General features: G+C 46.4%; 1 protein-coding gene across 1 annotated transcript in view; it reads right to left on the bottom strand.

Moving 5' to 3' along the window:
* The window catches only part of LOC119381769 (Down syndrome cell adhesion molecule-like protein Dscam2), a 400583-nt gene that overhangs the window by 74424 nt on the left and 305859 nt on the right, over positions 1-20300 (bottom strand).

Here is a 20300-nt window from a genome sequence, read left to right as displayed (position 1 = left end):
TGAAACGTCGCGTGCACCAATCCAACCGTTTTCATGAATACGCATCTAACGTAGCACTGTTCGTTTAGCTTTTTTAAAATATAAAGCGGCAAGTTTAACAGCCCAATATGACGGCAGAGAAAGCGATCCTTAAAACAGTCTGTAGAAATTGGATCGACCTTTGCGAACGAATGAAAAAAAAAGTTATTTTATCTAACATACCAAGTTAACACATGGTATCGATTGAATAATGAAATGATAGGTTAATCAGCGAAAAGTAGAAACGATAGCTTCAATTTGCGTTGCACTCGAAACATTACCTGATACGATTCAGCCCCGCTAAATAAGACAGTAGTAGCGACCATATTAATTGCGATATTTCGTATAACCGTGCCTTCTAAATTATCTTTATCCATTGTTCGATAGCGAGAAATATGGTCCTCGATGACACAGCTCTCCTTTCACCGAACTCGGTTTAGTTATTTTATAAGTATATTCGCAAAACGCATATAAATTGTTCCTGAAAAGCTTTAGGTCGCTTAAACAGGAACTTTTTTGTCTATTTCTGCAATATGTGATCCGAATAAAACTCGCTTTCAGTCCCTAAATAACCTTACCTCTCTAAAAGCAAATTTGATTTAGGGGAACATGGAAATTTGTCTTACCGCCACCTTTTATCGAATTCCTATACACCCAAACAGAAATAAATGGGTCACGCCAATGCACTTAAGCTAAGGGCCACAGTAGCATTCTTCAAGGATAAATTTTAGGGGCGAAGCTCCTTAAGGCGGCACCCGTTCGTCCCTCGTAGTCTTAGTAGTGCGTAAGCAATCGTAACGCTAGTACCAGATCTTGACCTCCAAGGTGGTGCCGGTGGGAGATTTTGCCTGTGCGTTGTTGAACAATAAAAAATTCGCAGCGTGCGCGTTAACTAAAAGCCGAATTCTTCTGTCTCTCATTCCCCATTAGCAGCCGTTGGCATGTTCCAGTAGGAAACGTTAGTAGAAGTAGAAGTGTAAGTGTTAGCTAAAAGCCGACTTCTTCTGTCTCTCATTCCCATTAGCAGCCATTGTTTACCTCCAAGGTAGTGCCTGGTGAGATTTCTCCTGTGCGTGATTAAACAATAAAAATTTTGTTCAAAACGCCGTTGATTGATGAAATAAACCAACGAAAGACGCCAGATGTTTTGTAAAAGCAAAACGAAAGAACGCCAGACGTTTCTAAAGCAAAACGAAAAGACGCCAGCTGCTTAATGAAAGACGCCAGATGTATTCTAAAGCAATGGGTTTCTAAACAATGAAAATTCACAGCGTACATGTAAATTAAAGTGAGCTGCAAGTCGTCATAACTCATCGAACCTTTAGTATAAACGCGCCCGATCTCACGTCGGCGATGATGAACTGGGCAGAATTCACGGAAGATTCACGGTTTACCGATGAACCTCCGCAGCTTCGCCCACTCATCATCATTCACTCCGTGGATATGCTGTGATTTGTTTATCTTTCGTTTGCCTTTCTTTATTTTTGTGTGTCTAATGTTCTTACGGCGTGTTTTATCGAGTCTGATTGATACTTCACCTGCATTTGTAAAGTTCTTGATTTACTGACCTATTCTGTGTGTTGCTTTATTGGTTTATTTCGCCACTACGGGAGCTCGCACGTTTCTTTCCTGGCGTTGGTATCTCCGCCTTCGCAAGTGCTTCCATACTATTGCTGCACGTTTGCAAGAGGTTGGATGTGTGATTAAGTGAAGGATTTAGGATTTACTTAGTGATGCGTCACTGAATGATCAATCATGCCAAAACTATTTCATTCACGTGAAACGGTATTTAACTTCGAAGGAGTGAAATTACTATGGAATAAATTTTGCTAAAATAAGACAAAATAGTTGTTTAATCTTATTGTTCTACCTGTCGTATTTAGAGCGCACAGTGAAGGACCCATATCGTCCAGAAAATGAGCTGGGAAGTATATGAAATTGGTATGAACTTCTTGAACGTCCATGGTCTTGCTTCTTTTTTCACTAAAAATTTTGTGAAAGACTGGTCAGGCTGTATATCGTAGAAACCTCGTTAACGTGTTTTATGTGACCCAGCCTGATAACTTGAAAAGTGACTCGGAATTTACAGAGACCACACCTGAGACTCGGTGAAGTTTGTCGCACCGCAAAGCAGACATATCGGACAGTAAAGAGCTTCCGAAAAAACTCTATCTCGCAAGAATAAGTTAACTAGGTTCCTATTACAGTGTACTGTGTGACGATCTTAAATTTAGAAAAATAATGTATTTGTTGTATAATACACCGATTTTGTTTCAACTTGGTAGACATCGTTTCTTTTTTATGTGGATTGGAGTTTCTCCTCTGAAGTCCGAACAAAGCAACTACGCTAAGTGTGCACAACCAAGAATGCAAATATTGGACTTAAAGGCAAGAAATAGGATCACTTCGATAAAGTGGGCACTTACACATACGTTGTATCTAAGAATATTTGGCTACGATAAACGACATAGAGCAGCACAACCAACTTAGAGCCAGCGGATTCACCAATGTCCCCTTTTGAATCTAGCTTCAACACAAAATTAAACGCAGCACCACAAACATTAGATGCTTTGTGGCTAAAAACTGTTCACTTGTAGCATAAATGTGCAGACAACAGTGTTTATAAAGCTGTACTACTGTACTAGGCGTGCGTAATTGTCGGGCAAACTTACACAACGAGAAAACGGCCATGGCGTAAATTTTCCTGCAGGTCCCATGGGTATCGGTTTCTTTACGCATATCTCGAGCAGTTTGGCTCACATTTTTCGCTCTGATACAAATCCAGCGAAGGCAATGTGGTCATGTGACGATAATGTCGAGCGAGCGCTTGCTTCAATGTATTCTTGCCATTCAACCATTCTTGCAACTTAAAAGGCTAAGTGTGAAGGGCCATACCAACAGCAACAAACAGTGCCGCGGCAAGGGGTAGTACGTCGTTGCGATCTTTAGTTATTACCTAAAGAGGCGTCAGTCGAACTGCGTGTGGCGTTGCATCAACCTTATATACAGGTTCTTGACTCCCCCCCCGTTGAATCCCCGTTCTTGACGTGGTCGCGCGGGCGCGAACGCGTTAAGAGCGTGATCGCAAACGGGTAGCGAAGGGTCGGCGCCACCTCGCGCTCATCAATTTTAATCAGCGTAGCGTGACCAAACACGTCCGGCGACGACGTTAGTACCCGCTAGCGCCAAGTTCGCCGTACGCACGAAACACGCGAAAAACGCCTTTTCTCTCTCATTCTCTCTTTCCCTTCCTCTCTGACTCCCTATATTTCTGTGTTGGAACATATGGCTTCGTGGCTCCAACACGGTTAACCCCGTTTCCGACGTTTTTGTAATTCCTTATTGGAGACGACGAACGACTCTCCTCCTCTTCCTTCTCCTCCTCCTTCATGTCGACTCACTTCTTTTACACTCTCTGCATTTCCTATACTTTATCCGGCGACACTAGAGTGAGCACGCGCTTTCGCGTTTCGCTCGCGAGCGCGCGTGCTCGCGCCGCTCTGTTTGGAGTGTCCCACGCGGCTCCTCCCTGAAGGGACCCCCAAGAAAGAGATCCGTTGTCGCGCGCGCGTCTCGCGAGGGAGCAAACAGCGATGAATCGACCCGCCGTCGTCTTCGTCGCCGCGTCTCGGTGCCTTGTTTTCGTCTCTGCTGTCTCCAGCGTCGCCTATCTCTCTCCTTCACTTTCTCACTCATTCTCCTTCTTGAACTTTTCGTTCATCGCCGCGTTCTCGGCCGTGGAGTCCTTGTTTCCTTCCACCCCCGTTGCGCGTAGAGTGCGTGTGTTGCATCTCATTCTCCCTTCTTTCCCCACTTCTCACAAACTTTCTCTCTCTCTCTTTCTTTGTCTTGCTTTGTTGTTTCGTCACGGCATTGAATTCAGTTCTACATTCTGTCCTGTACCTGCTGAGCCTTCTCTGCTGGCCTGGGGGCGACGTCTTTACCGTCGGTAATGGCAATGCCGGGAGGCTTGCTTCCCTCCCGACAGCTCGTGCAACACACTCGCGCACTCTCTGTCTAAAGGAAAATTGCGTTTCGATCTTCGCCGCGGCGCTGGCAACGGCGAGTCAACAGGATAATGCCTGTGTTGCGCCCCCGCCGAATCGATTTGCTTTCTACTTTGTAGACCCTTCGTAAATGGGAGTTGTCGCCTCGTCTAAAAAAAAAGGGAAGCCTTGCTCCCTGTAACAACGATGGCGGCAAACACAAACATCAGAGAAAGGGAGAGCCCATTAAGGCGAACAATGCGCATATTGTTGCAATTTGGCAACGCGAAAGACGAAGAGATCCGGTGGAGGCAAGCCGAGGAAATGGAGATGTGTCACGGTCTTTCTAAATTTCCTGTGTAGTGCTGTTTTCTGGATGGGGTGGTATCGTCCTCATAGGGTTGCGCCCGCTCGAACGAGCTCGAAATGAATTGAGTGCGTCAGCGCCCGTGTTTACGCTGATGCATACCTCCGCGTCGTTTGAATTATTGAGAAATTGGGTGTGTCCTCCTGAAAGGGCCCGAAAATAAGGTTGCCTGCACACCTGTGTGGGTGTGGGCCCTCAGAAATGTACTTGAAATATAATATGCGTCAAAAAGCGCGTGCGGGAACGTGCTGTTTTATTAATACGCATGAATTCAATGCGCGCTTCGCTAAGCATGTGAATGTAAGATTTTTTTGCGGTTGGACTGAATTGCCGGCTAACGCAATTTTTACGCGTTCCTAGCTTCAGCTGTTGGACGTACAGCAATATGCTTGGTTCGACTGATGCTTCGCATTGGATACTCTGAAAACTCACCACAACAATGTAGAGGCTTACATTGTCAGTTTTACAATACACGTAGTGAACGTAGCCACGACAGGTCTTCGGCCAACATTAATGTAATAATACCCTAACCGAAGCAGCTAACGTTTTAGGGGCGAAGCTCCTTAACCCATTAGCGCCCAGCGTACTTTACAAAGTACACTTCATTTTTTTGGAATAGAAAATACACTATCCAATATTCTAATTTTTCTGATTAGTATTTTTGATGCTAAAGGTTGCAGCAAGATACTCCTAATCGAACATATTGACTCAGGTCAATGTTTTCTGTGCTGCGAGTTGTTAAACTTTCGGAAAACGAGCGCCCGTCGAACGCATGTGACGACTACTACATTTTCTCAAATAATTTAAGGTTTCACGCTGTATATATTGAAAAAACAGATTGGTTGTGCTTGAAAAGGAACAATATAATCACGGCGAAGCGCAAGAATAAGCTGTAGTGCACAGTTTTGCTCTGAGGGGTAATCCAATGTTGGTGTACTTTTTGTAGTACACTGGGCCTTTGTGAGAGCTTACATGTGCATTGCGTTGTAGGTTGCCTCAGAGATCAACCCAGGTATTTGCTTCAGAAGAATGCCGTTTTTACGGTCATTTGAGACTCGGGAGACTGCAACAGATGCCGGCAGGGATATACGAGAGCCTCTTGGTGAAGTAATTGTCACTCCCAAACGGCTGAGGAGGAGGGGGACGACGGCTGTGCGAATGAATGCCTTTTGCCTGATGGAACGAAAGAAATTGGGAAGACTGCTTCTGTTTTGATCCGGGAAACGAGTTTCTTTTCGTAAAGGGCAAAGACAATAGCATAGTTGCTATGGCGATGAACTATGACACAGTCGAGCCACTACGCTCTGTAAACAGATGATCATCAACTCAAAAGAAAAACGTAGTGCCATCACGAAACATCATCAGCAGTTAGAGAAATATTGGCATGGGAGAGATTCACCTCCACAATCAAGCTGCGTATAACTTCAGAATTTTCATTCGTGGGAAAATGAGATGGAGGCACCTACTTACACAGATCATCAACATTGCTGCACTAAATGCGTAGAGGATCTGCCAACCTACTGGAGGTTTGCAGACCCTCTATGAGTCGACTGCTGTCATTCACCTGCACACTTGCAAGACACTACCTGTGCCGTGTACACAATAGAACCATCAATAGGTCTTCCGTGTCCAGTGTGCCTGCCAGTCCCCTCCATGCATATGGGCATTTCACAAGAAGATTGAAAAACGGTTGAAGTGCACTGTCTGTGATAAATAGAAATGATGCTGCGAAAAGCATGGTGCAACGCTTCGCATGATGCGTCACTGCTTCGACAAGTTGCATGTGCCAAAACAACTTTTGTATTAGTATGGCAAGGGCCAAGCATGCTGGCTATTCGTGTGCCGACCCAGCTTGAATTGCTATCGCAAGAGCCCAGCGTACTTTTTAAAGTACAGTAGCATAACTTCTGAAGGAATAGATGTAACGCTATGAAACTTGCCAGATATTTTTGTCTACTGTAGCTAGATAAGTGCGCGAAATTTCAATTACATTCAACAAATAGTTTTTGCTTGGGCCTTAATGGGTTAAGGCGGCACCCGTTCGTCCCTCGTAGTTGTCGTAGTCGTAGTGCGTAACCAGTCGTAACGCTAGTACCAGATCTTGACCTCCAAGGTGGTGCCGGTGGGAGATTTTTCCTGTGCGTTGTTGAACAATAAAAAATTCGCAGCGTGCGCGTTAACTAAAAGCCGAATTCTTCTGGCTCTCATTCCCCATTAGCAGCCATTGGCATGTTCCAGTAGGAAACGTTAGTAGAAGTAGAAGTGTAAGCGTTAGCTAAAAGCCGACTTCTTCTGTCTGTCATTCCCATTAGCAGCCATTGTTTACCTCCAAGGTAGTGCCTGGTGAGATTTCTCCTGTGCGTGATTAAACAATAAAACTTTTGTTCAAAACGCCGTTGATTGATGAAATAAACCAACGAAAGACGCCAGATGTTTTCTAAAAGCAAAACGAAAGAACGCCAGATGTTTCTAAAGCAAAACGAAAAGACGCCAGCTGCTTAACGAAAGACGCCAGATTTTTCTAAAGCAATGGTTTTCTAAACAATGAAAATTCACAGCGTACATGTAAAATTAAAGTGAACTGCAAGTCGTCATAACTCATCGAAGCTTTAGTATAAACGCGCCCGATCTCACGTCGGTGATGATGTACTGGGCAGAATTCACGGAAGATTCACGGTTTACCGATGAACCTCCGCAGCTTCGCCCACTCATCATCATTCACTCCGTGGATATGCTGTGATTTTTTTTAAAATTCAAGAGTGTCCGTTGCCTTTTTTCAAAGAAACAGAATATTGCTTGCATTTTGTGTCAGTGATACGATCTGCAAGAGCCTGTATTCCATCTCCACCTACCAATCATACGTTGTTGTTTCATCCTTTTCTTACCACGTATCGTGAACTGTAAATTTTAAATAATTTGCGCTATTTCCTTAGTACTTACGCTGGTCCTACGGAGATGCAAACGCGCGGTTACGAGAGCTGAAAAAGGGACAGAAAAATCGTCTATTCCTTTAGCACTTCGATTCACTATTGGAAAAAGAAGGTATCGCAATTACGCACGTGAATTTCACCTTGAACTTTCTGCCAACATCTACAAATGTACAAAACAAATCTTACTTTCCGCCTACGAGCATTATCTCTGGTGGAACGTCCGGCGAGCTCATTGAGGAAGCGATACAGCCATGTCCTTCTTACGGTCTTGGGGTCTCTAGGGGGACAAGGAGACCTTCGCCCATGACCGGCTGTCGTTAGAAATCCCAAGCGGAGGGAACGGATGCACGCACATTACTGGGGGGAGCCAAGTCTTCCCGTACTGCCGCTAAATGCGTCGTATCGAGTCCCGCCTCACGAGTTTTTTGCCCTTCATCGTTGTTCGAACTCTCGCCTTCCCTATGGCAGTGCTCAGTTCCTTCCAGGTTATGCTAGACACGCTCTTCTTTACAACGCGCCCACACAGTCATCGCTTTCGTCGACGGAGACGGGGTAGAAAATGACGCGAGGATCTATAAAACTTCTGTCAGATTATGACTGCATATGGCCCGGACCCTCTTTTTTTCTTTCGTTTCTTTGTTTGGCCTAGGAGGTCTTCCCCTTCATTTCGGGGGCTTCGTACCAGAACCCCAGTCGCGCAGTCGTGGACACAAATGCGAAAGAGCGGGAAAGCATGCGCGGACAGAGAATACGACCAGGAGACGACGACTACGATGACGAGTAGGACCTCTCCTGGCAGTCCTTATCTCTTTTACGCGACGAGTTCGTGCTCTCCTCCGCTCGCTGTCGCCGAGAGCCTGGAAAATTGGTTCGCCAGAGAGCCGTAGCCGGACCACTTCCCTAATGGTCTCTTTGGGACCTTCCTCCCACCCTTCACACTATTTTTCTCTCTGCCTTTTTTATAGAACTTTCGTTCTTTTTTTCTCTTTTTCAATTCCAACGATATCTCCGCAACTTTACTTTCGTCAATACGTGTCATTATTATTTTTTTTTTCAAAAGCGACACTTCCAGGCAATGCGCCTGTATGTAATTTATTTGTATGTTTCGCAGCGCCGTTCCTCAAGGACAGCGAAGGAGAGGACTGTGACTCCTCGTGCTCGTCTTACAAACCCCCATTTCCTGTTCCCTATCAATGAGCGCACGCATTCTTTCGACAGCTACCCGCCTACCTACGAACGTGTTCTTCTGTAGTTATATCTGTTTCGCTTGTTCTTTGTTACGAAAATACGGGTAGAGAAACAATCACTGCCGAAGAATGAACTAGGAGGAATGCGCCTCGAAAAGCACGTCCTTTATCTCCGGTCGTAAAGATCTCTATATGTATGGTTTATGTGTATGTGTATGGTATGTAGGCCCAGTCGTTCGCAAACCTTCGACACGTGCGAAGGTTTGCTTCTCTGCTATGTTCTCTCTGATAATCCCCATCATTGCATTCAGTCTTTCTTCTGTGGCAGGATGGTGAAATCCAAAGGACATCGGATTCATCGTGGCTCACGTGGACAAAAGGAAAATTTTGCTTTTGGACAGAAATGCGAAACCACCTGGCATGAGTGAAATGGGAAAGTTCGCAATGCGGAGCTCCTACGAGAAATATCGCGGCAATACGACTGAAAATTGCAGCGAAAAAGCTGATCTCCTTTCATTCCCTGTTGAGGGTGGCGCATAAATAAACCAGGCAAAAAAAAAACTAACGGTCAGATTACAAAGGTTGCAAGTCTGCGCTCCCTTTTGCCTGCCTAAACATGTTTCCCCTTACAGTGCTTTCCTCAAACACAACTTTACCGCCAAGGAGCATTTCACGTACAAATTCGGGATGCTGTGTTTGTTGTGAATCATGATTACTACAGCAAGTTGAGTCATATTGTACATGCAGGGTTCATGTTTTCATCTCGTTTGTTTGTGGCAATAGAAACACACCACTTCGATTTTTTCGTTTTCGTTAGATTGCTGACAAACTACACGTAATCCAAAAATAGGCGTGTCTATATTAATCTCGTTTGCTTGTTGTTTATCTATTTCTGTGTCCTTATTTGTCTGCGTTTTTCTCTGTTAATGGATAATCCACACTATGAGAATCGGCCAAGGGGTTTGTTATAAAAGTATCACTTATGCTAAAAAAATTTATTATCAGTAGAGCTTATTTACACCCAGAAAAACAAAGATAACACGAAGCTTTACGAATCTTACTGTTGTAATTCAGTTAGATACTTTTCAGCAGCTGTAAGAACTTGCATGACGATGTGCTGCTACCTAAGGAGCTAGCCATGACGAAATATTCGGATTACGCAGGTTTAACCCAACACGCTGAAGTAAGCGTCCAATGTCTTGACATAACCATAAAAGACAATACCATAATAAGAAGTGGACTATCATTTCATCATCACCACAGCAAGAACACAAGAAGGTGCGCGTGACACCAACTATATGCAGGACGTTTTATAAAAAATTGGGGGACCCTTAAGCTTCGCCTTTAAGAGTTGAACGGAATAGCGAAATCTGGCCCCTAGTGCGCACTTCAACCACTAAGTACATACTTATTAATGTGTACTGTTACACACACACGCACACAGACACACACGCGCGCGCGCGCGCGAATTGTACAGGTTTTTGATCTAAAGCAAGAGTCGCATGGCCTCCAAGAGTCGCATGGCCTCCAAGAGTCGCATGGCCTCCATCTCGGAGGCCATGAAGAGTCTCACAGTGCCTCACAGATGGAAGCACATATCTAGCGTTTGCTGTTTGCTTGATCAACGCCTCCTCTGGAAAGCCGGCGTTGGCTTGATATGTTTTCCGGTAGATGGACATAGTTGTCCATTTTGAGAGCTGTTTGAAAGTTCGTGTGTGTTTTTATCGGCGATGGCTGCACTATCCCGGCCTATTTCGACGTAGTTTGACGGCCTCCCAAATGCGCCTACAAATCGCCGAATGGGCTCGTTTTCGTCGTGACACCTGTCGAACAAAATGCGTTAACGAGACTCCTTCTACTACATGGCATTTATGTAGTGTTTTTTCCGAAGCAGCTGCAAGTAACATCGTGGCTTTGTAGTAGGATACCTGCTTGCCACGCGAACGGCCCGGGTTCGATCCTCATTGGGACCGAATTATTCTTTATTTTATTTGCTTCTTTCTCGATTTTTCGCTCACGGATGATTTTTCGCTCACAACCAACGGTGCCGACACCAACGCCGACGGCGGAATTTCTGCGACACGAGCTCTCTAACGCTATCGCTTTAAAATGAAAACTCAACAGCGGAATCTAGTGAGTAGGTGGCACAACTGCAAGAATTCTGTACCTTGCAGCAACCATGAAAGCTGACGAAGAACGTTTTAGAAAAGTTCGACGTCGCATCATCTCTAAATTGGTCTAAACGCGAGGAGGATAAACTCGACACTTTAATGCGGAAAAGTATTAAAAGGGTGCTAGGACTCCCCATGAGTACCGGCACGGACAGGCTCATGAGCCTGGGCATGCACAACACCCTCTCGGAGGTGATTGAGGCACAGCAACTAGCTCAGGTCGCGCGGCTCTCCTCCACCAAGGCTGGGCAGCGTCTCCTACAGTCGCTTGGATGTCATCATACGGGCAGTGCGGAACAGAAGATATTTTTATCACAAACAATGAAGGGTGCTTATGAGGTGGAACCCTTCCCGCGTAATGTACATCCGCGGTACAATGTTGGCCGGCGAACGGCACGGGCCAAGTCTCTGCTTGACTTCGTAGGTAAATCACCGGGAAAGGTGGCTTTCGTCGATGCGGCGCAGTATGGCCGCTCGGACAGCTTTGCGGCCGTGGTTGTTGATCATCGCGGTCGCGTACTAAACTCAGCTTCCGTTAGGAAGGTGTCTGCCTCCGTAGCAGAGCAGGTAGCGATAGCTCTAGCTATGAAGGACCCTTCGCGTCCTGAGATATTCACCGACTCTAGGGCTGCCCTCCGGGCCTTCGCTTCGGGTGTGGTCTCAAGAGAGGCTGCCGCTATTCTCAGTTCGAGGGCTGTAGGAGGCTTTCACACAATTACCTGGTTCCCGGCCCACATGGGCTCAGGGGTTCATCCGACAGTTCCCAACGTCAACGAACTTGCCCATAACCGTGCGCGAGAAATCACGTGCCGCGGCGGTGCGGGCGGGTCCGGAGGCGGCTTCACGGAGAGCTTCAGGGATCCACTTGGCACCTTCAACGAAGTTACTTCGCACTATCAACTGTCAAGGCGGCGATACCCCCTCCCGCATTCCAAGCTTACTAGGCCGCAGTCGTCGGTTCTCCGGATGCTGCAGGCAGGTTCCTTCCCGTCTCGCAGCACGTTTAGCCACTTTGCTGAAGGCATAAATCCAGGATGTCCTAGCTGTGGGGCGGATAATTGCACACTCGCTCATATGCTCTGGCAGTGCCCGGCGTTACTTAGCGCAAAGTTCAGCACAGAAGAGGACTGGGAGAAGGCTCTTAAAAGCAACGAGCTCTCAGTCCAGCTGTCGGCAGTCCAGGAGGCCTGCGAACGGGCGGAGGGCCACGGTCTTCCAGTACCGGCGTGGGCGCGGCCAGCAACTGCGGCGGACCCCCCTTCGGGGGTTGTCTGATCGGGGTTCTCCAGGACCAAATAAAGTTCATTTCATCATCATCATCATCATCATAAAAGGCTGCTGTCACCAAACTATCTGCAAGTTCGTTTTCTTTTCCTTTCTTAATTGGGCTCCTTGTGACCAGGTGCGCAGAGCACTGTAACGAGGGTCAAGTGAGAGGGTGGCAGTTTACGTGAAATGTGTGGACCACTGTCTGCTTCTACTTTTCGTAGCGTATGACGGCAGCGAGTCATTGCCGAAATGGCCAGCAAGGAGTGGCAGCGACGAATTCAGTGTCAAGAGTCCCCTTCGCTTTGCGAGGCATCTGTAGCAATGATGGGGCTTTCTTAAGCTTATTTAGGTGACTTATGTTAGCTCGTTTAATATATTTCAACACGAGTCCCTCGCGTTTATCGAATAGATATTATAAAATATCAACTAGGGGCTCTCTCTCTTTGACCGTAGCTGGGACATTGAATAACTGCGTAAATGAATAATTTCAGCCAGCGTAGACCAACAAATGTTTGCGCGTACACTACCTCCGTTGTATGGAGTTGGAAACAAGAAATACCAGAAATGTGTTGTAAGTAGGAACTGAAAAAACAACGCCAGGCCTGCGCTGAAACCGCAGCACAGTCACAGCGAAAGCTGGAAGAGCGTCGTTTCTAGAGCCCGTTGTAAGCTCTCTTGGGGGTACTAATACAAGTACACTAGCAAGGTACCCACTACGCCATAAATCACAATTTTTGCGAAGTTGGAAAGCACCCACAAAGCCATTATTCGTCATTCTGCGGAGAAGCGAGGCACCAGCTACACGTCTGTGAGGCATTATGTGCACTTTGTTGACGCGACGACTGATGACAATGAAGAATTATGGCTCAGCCCTTTGTAACGGGTTGGATGCTTTAAACGGCCGACCACTTAGCAATTTGCATTGGGTGACGCCCGGTCTCTATTTCCCTCTCCCGCCATGCTGTATAACATACGTTGACGTGGGAGAGAGAGAGAGGGGGGAGAGCGAAGAACTTGACTGAGACCCCGAGAAAATGGACCATGCGCTTATGGGCTTCCTTGGCAACCAATACAAGTGCGCTTGAGAGGAACCCACTACGCTATAAATAATTGTAATTTTTAGAAGTAGGGAAGCAGGCACTATGCCATTTTTCGTCATTGTACGGAAAGCCATGGTACCTGCTAAACGCATGTAAGGCATCCTGCGCACTTTGTTGATGCTGTGCCTGATGACGATGAAGATTTATGGCGGAGCCCTTTGTAATGGGTTGGAAGCGTTCAACAACCAACTCGTTGCGCAATTCGCATTATGTAATGCCTGGTTACAGAATTCGCGTTGTGCGACGCTTGGTGCTTATTTTACTCTTTTACCACGCTACATTGCACATGTTAATGTGGTTCCTTCCCGACATGAAGCCTGTATAGGACCTTTTTGAAAAGCAGTTTCAAGCACCGGCGTGGCTCAGAGGTTGAATAGTGGGCTCCCACGCAGAAGGCCCAGGTTCGAACCTCGTTCCATCCTGGAATTTTTTCTTATTGTGTTTTTTTATCTTATTTCGAGTGATAGTGGTTACGGACACCGGCGGTGGCGTCGGCGGCGGCGGCGGACAACTACGGCGCCAGAAACAGCCGCTGAAATGATCTCATAACAGCTTTCGCTCTGAAACAAAATGCTTATAAAACATTAGGGGTATTCATAGGATTTTAAGAATGACTGCCCAGCTGATAAGGGCAATGTATGTCATAAACAAAGAGTACGAAGGCGCCTTAAAAATTGTGAGTTGAGATTCAGCCCAAGGCAGCGCAATTCAAGATAGAGAAAATCAGTATGTTATGGTCTTCTGTTCGGTTGATTCCGGCAGGCGGATCCCACGAGCCGTTGTCAGGCACACTCGTTGCTCATGGCAACATGATATTAATCCCACTTTTCTCCTCCATAGCACAGGCACAACTAACTGCCTGATGAACAATGTACACTACACACTTTGAGCACTTGTAATGGGCTGGCGGCACACTTGCGTCTGGCTTTTCTGCATCGTCGTTTTCACGCTGCTCTTGCTGAAGGCTTCCTTGTACTTTCATCCGTGTTATCATAGTTGCCAAGTAACTACCCGGTTCTTGCCTATGATGTCTAATATTGATGCCTTTATGCTGTGCCATTGCGTGCCCATCAAGCCACCTCGGCAGAGCTGATGTTGTTTCGTATTAGAAAAAAGGATATTTAAAGCTAACAGCAAACTTCAAGGTAACGACAGTCCAAGCGACATCAACAAAATTATACTCAGGCTCTCTGCTGCCGGAGCCATTTTCCGTCTTTTTAGGATCCTAAGTTTTCTCCACCGCAGCAATTGTTGGTTTTCAGCTGTGCATAAGTACACAGGGATACCATCTTGTTTTAATATAATTCGTAGGTTATAATCATGGGCATTTTCTTGGCACATCATTTTTTTAATTGAGAGAACCCGCAGTTTTCTCTTTTCTTTTCTTTTTTTTTCTTTTGTTATATATACCTGAGAGTGGGAGAAATAGGTTATACAGACCATAGCATTTTTCTACAAAAGGGTGCTTCTCTTGAAATGATAAAATAGCCAAGAAAAGCAATCCCTTAAAAATACCTCAGTAATGTTGCCAAATATAACAGGGTTTTTAAGCGAACAGATCATTATTATGCAAGTAACGCAACTTGAGTGAACTTGCGCCAGAAAAAAAGCTTTACGATGCTGTTCTCTCTGACAAGAAGCACTTCAAACAAGAGGACGCTGGAAATTTCCTACCTTTATCCTCTTCATGGTCTGCTTTTAAAATAAACGTGCTCCAACAGCCAAATATTGCCCACTAGGAAACTTCCGCGGGCACCTTCTAAATATAGACCTTGATTCAGCTCCAAGATGTGGAAATATATTTCGCAGAACACCCTCGGCTTTGACAAATACTCACGAGCTGCCCTTGCAGCTACGTGATCATTGATTTATCTCGTCTCGGCGCAGACCCTAGCGGGTCGGACCACTCAACAGCTTCGAAGCCGTTTCCAACTTCTTCCATCCTTAACGATCTCCATCCCTTCTGCTCTTCACCAATCCGATATCTTCGACTTCGAGACTCCTTCACTTTCCAACGCTCAGCAAAGCCACAGGAGTAAGCGTTCACTCTACTTTTTTTTTCTTTTTGCCATAAGTTGCTCCCCCTCTCCCCTTGTCCCACCATCTTGCCCACCTCTACTGAATGAGCAAGGGTACAGTCGCCACCATCTTAGAGTTCCTTTTGTGACGGACAGACACGGAGCGCATCTCGAAATCGATTGCAATGGGAACGGCGAGCGGCGGTCCGTGAAGAAGAAAGAACCTCAGCGAGTAACTCCGGCTGCGCTAAGACAGTGGCCGTCCCACGCGACGAGATCGGGGCGAGGAGAAGCATTAAAAAGCGCTCAGTTCGAGGCATAAGCAAGACAAGGAGAAGCCCGCCGCGGAGTGCTGCTCTCTTCTTGCCCGCTAAGGCAGCGGCGGCCATGCAGCGGTTCTCGGAACAAATTATCGGCGAATCCGGCGGAAGCTCCCATTCTTTCTTTTCATACTCCCTCACGTCCCGCAGCCGCTCACGCGCCGTGTCTGCATGCATGCTCGTAGGGAGCCCGAGCGATTCCCAGACTCCGCCTTCTTCCCTCATCCCTCCCCTTCCTTCCCTTCCTTTATTTCTGTCTTACGATCTTATCCATCTCCCTCTTAACATTTCCACTCTCTTATCATTTGTATCCACGTTTGATTTCTTTTTTGCCCCTCATTCCCGTTTTCAGCGCCTCAGCTCCCGCTGAGCTTGCACAACGAGCCCCCCCCCCCCCCTCTACCACCAAGAAGGCAACGATGCGACGTTGGCGCTTTTGGCAGGAGCGCCTTTCCCTTCCCAACGTCCTCACGCGTGCTTCGTTCCTTTATCTCCCTTTCGACTCCCTTTATCTTTACCAAGCCTTTCGCCAGCTCTTCATTTCTGAGCACTCGTCTCCGCATGTTCCCTGCACGGTTCTCGCTGACCTCCCGCACCGCTTACGCCACTATCTGGCTTCTGGCCCTGACGAGTATTTAATTACTCAACATTTTCATGGAGCTTTAGGTCCCCCCAGTGTTCAGCTTGGGCCCCGTAAGTGCAAGGAAAGATCAAGTTTGCGCCGCTCGGAGGTCTTGACTCGAAATTGAGTGGATGTGATTAAAGACACGGGTAGCGACTGTCGTCCCACTCGCTGACCCCTTTGTGGTTTCTGGGTGAACGCTGCCGCCCTTGACGGTATGCGGGAGGTATATGTGCTCGGCCCCCACACAGCGTGAGCAGGACGAGGGCACCGACTTCCTGATCACACTCGTTCTTTTATTTGTTTGCTCCTCAACAATGCGGATGTACTTGTAATGTGATTAGGCGATTTTGATTAACCTGCCGTTCGTTTAATTCGTCATGCAAGCTGACGTCGTTAGCGCTTTTTAAAGGCTCGCAAAACACGCAACTTCAGTTAGATTTTAGAGGTCCAGGTCGTGGTTGTTTCAGCACTGCTTTTTTTATTATTATTCCAAGTGACATGACGTGGTGTAATATAAGCTAGACAAAACTCCTTCTTCATGGCACAGTTACTGGCGCTCCTCTTAAGAACGTGGGAGAGGAGTAAAACAGACACAAGTGCAACTGGCCAACTAGCCTACCAGCCTGCCCACAGTAGTACCCTTCAAAACCTCTCCTAGTTGTTTTACGTGACGCGACATAACCTGGGATGGCTGTGAACCAACTCGCCCAACACGATTGCTTTCATCTCACGACAAGACTAGTTTACTAAGTTTCGTACACTCATGACGTGTCAGGGGCTTTGATGCCAGCTTTCTTAGAGCGAGTTTATTGCAATTGTGAACGATATATCAGCGTGGGGAGCGCGGGATTCCAACAGCGTGATATCGCAGTTGAACATAATGATGCCGCAAGAATATAAGCTGAAACTGTGCGATTCCAAGAGCATAAATTTGTTGTTTTAACTCGCAGTTTCAAAATGGTAATGAGAAAGGGAAAATGGTTAAAAAGTTATGTAGTTTATCGGAGAACCGCTAAGCCTAAGTTATTCTTTGCTGAGAAAAACCTCCGCCACAGACACTGGAGAGAAAAAAGCCTATTTTTTACAGTATACCTTCTAGAGCTCACAAAAGAAACTTTCACTCGAGTTGAAAAGACCGTGGTAGGAACACTCCTGACAAGTATATTGAATACATCGCATTGACGGTGTTGAGGTGCGAAATATAATGACCTACATGCAAATACGTTTATGGTGCATACAAATACATTCACCTACTAACGTTCTCACGCTAACAGATAAGTTGTAACGCCAGCAAGGAGACCAATACCAATCACCCACAGGAATAGTAATTCACAGACAGTGGAAGCTCTTGCGTACGACAGGGGAGATCGCACGCTGCGACGTGCTTCGGCGACAGCTGCTGGTACCTGTCTAGTCTGCTGGGACATACCAAGCACGCAGCTTGCTTCAAATTCCCGTACCACGAACAAAACAAAAGGAAGTAGCGATGAGAAGGCCACAGTGAAAGTACCGTCAAGACAAAGGCGCTTGCTCTCTGTCTGCGTATAGTACATTGGGATTTCTCAATGCTGCATTCGGAATCAAGCCCCAGAGAGCCATACCTGTCTGGCATCGTACTTTCTCGCTCAGCAGCTGCGATTTCTCACCGTTTGCGAAACAAAGCACGCAGCGCCTAAACAATATGCGAAAGCTCGTACTCGTAACCGAACAAGTTAGGTTCACGCACGGAAAAAGGCAAAAGGCACGCGAAAGCATGTGCGCTGAAAAATAAAAAGAAAAGATATGAAATAAAGAGAAGAAACGTAGAGAAAAGGAGAGAAACCGAGAGCACGTCTACTCTCCGTGGAGACAAAAGGCGCTGTAACACAAAGGCCAGCAGGGAGCATATTCCAAGTCTTTTAAATGAATGCAGCGCGGCTGAAAGCTTCAGAAGAGCCTTTGGCTTTTCGAGAACTCCGATTCGCGAAGGCTCTTCAAATGCAGAGACGCTTACAAAGTGCGTCCCAGTTTCAGTGTTAAACATTACTGAACACTGGCCCCCGCAAACCCGTCCACGAATTCTCCAGAAAATTTTTCTTTGCGACAGGAGTTCGTCTGCAGCTACGGCGTGTCTTGTGCGAATCTTTGAAAACTCGACGTGCAGTTTCGACGGAACCAAAAACACGATAACGTGCAGGTTCGAGCTGGTCGGTACTCCATAATCCACCAGCGTTCAGCGAAAGAAAAGTTCTCGACGATGGACAACACAAGATGCTCTTCGTTGAGAGTTGCAAGGTTTTGTCGTTAGGATAGGTACTCAAACCCCAAAATTGTTTTCGTCGTGGAAGCTCCACTTCTACTAAGACCATAAGAGTTCCTTTTGGCCCAATTTTATTCCTTTCGCACCATTCACAGCTCAGGAGATGTATATGAGTGTTATTGCGCATAGGCTTAGCGCAGCCCACCTTTCTGAATTATTTGGAAAAATAACTTGCAGATAACGGTAACAGTTGTTTTGTGCCCGACTCGTGCAACTAGCTATAGGCGTCGACATGCCGTTAGTATGTGCCGTGCCACACAATTGGACTTGCAGGAGAATCACATCGTTAATATTAAAAAAATAACTATTGTTTGCCTTTGGATGTAGCTTCCCGGTGTAATCAAAATTTTAAATCGGCTTGACTTGTCAGCAAATACATAATTCAGTATCATCTTCGTAGTGTCTTACTCGTTCTCGCCTTACCACACTGAGGCATTTCGAGAATCGTATGACATCGTTAAGATACCGTTCTTAAGGCAGCATCGGACATTGGACATGTAGAGATTCACAAATATTCATCTATGAATAGTAAACTGGCGCTAAAATCACGACCACGCAGGGACACAAGGAACACAAAGGCAGGACGGGCGCTCCGTTTGCTGAAATGTTGGATCGCGAATATACATGTCAGCAAACAAGTGTTCGTCCAGTAGAATGCGATGTTGGGCTAGTTGGTGCATGCTTGAAACAAAATATTGGTACAAGGAACTACACGAAAAAAAAAGAACGCTTTTTTCATTCATTTGCATCTTTTTTTTCGTGTACTCTTTTGCGCCAATATTTCGTTTCAAGTGTTTGTTCAGTATAGTACTGCGCGTTTGTATGCCTAAAGTTTACGAAATCGATGACCACAACACCGTTGCACGCCATTGACGAGACGAACAGTAACGCTCCCTGACGCTGCTGCGCGGTATTCATGAAACAGTGCAACGGGCTCGACACGTGTGCGCAGGCCTGGGTATAAGGGACACAGAAAGATGGGCGTTCAGGCTGGCGCCTACACGCGTCGTCGCGTTCTATGAAAAGGAGCTTCGTTGCGAAAGGAGGCGCGTGTCCAGGGCTGCGCTGTACACGACGAGCCGCATAGCGCACGCAGTGCCAGCACCACGGGGAGCTTTCGCTCACGGAAATATTAATTAGCGAACTCATCAGCGCCCCGCTTTGCGCAGAAGGCGGCTAGTGACTGCTGTGCAGGTTCTGCGAGCATCAGTGGCGCTCCGACGTTGCAATTAATGGACCCGGCGCGTTTCAAACAACCTGAAAGAGATACACTGACCGGCTCCATGACGTTCATACGAAAGTTTGGAAGACAAGTCGAGCAGTACTTGTTGACAGGCTATAGAGTTGAGGCGCCATAAATAAGAGAGAGAGAGAGAGAAAGAGAGGACAAAGTTTACGAACTTACAGTTAATGACAGCTGTGAGTACCTTAGTTATTTCAGGCAAAAGGAACTTAGTTTTGGAAAAATTGCCCCGTCAAGCAGACGAGTTCGTCCTTTCCTTTCCTTGCCCATAACTCCCAATTATCAAGCACCCTCCCACTCGCTCACTTATCAAAAGCAGCCCAGTTAAGTCCGCTATGTCCCCTAGTATTGGTGCTTTACATTATTCTCCGTCACTACTAACCCCATATTCATCTTGTCTCGACACTCATTCCGCTACAAACAAACAAAAAGCGTACAACCGCTTCTCTATTACACAACTCACATGACCCCGCCCCCTCCCTGCCCGACTACGCCCGTATACAATCAGGCTTTTTTTCTTATTTTCTGCGCAGATGGATATAAATTTGTAGACCACCAAGCCTATCATTTTCTATTGCACCGCTCTCTGCGCAGAATCCAAGTTACAGCTGTGTAGTGTTTGTTCCTGCGAGATACAGTACCTGTGATTGAATGAATGAATGAAGCTGTATTTCGCATTGTTCAGAGGAGGAGAGCGAGAAAAAAAACCGTAGATAGACGGCTTGAAAACCCTCGTCCTACTTGAGTTTCTTTCATTTCATGTTATA

Source organism: Rhipicephalus sanguineus, chromosome 2 (genome assembly GCF_013339695.2).
Source record: "Rhipicephalus sanguineus isolate Rsan-2018 chromosome 2, BIME_Rsan_1.4, whole genome shotgun sequence".
Lineage (NCBI taxonomy): Eukaryota > Metazoa > Arthropoda > Arachnida > Ixodida > Ixodidae > Rhipicephalus > Rhipicephalus sanguineus.
This window is presented reverse-complemented; position numbering and strand designations above follow the sequence as displayed.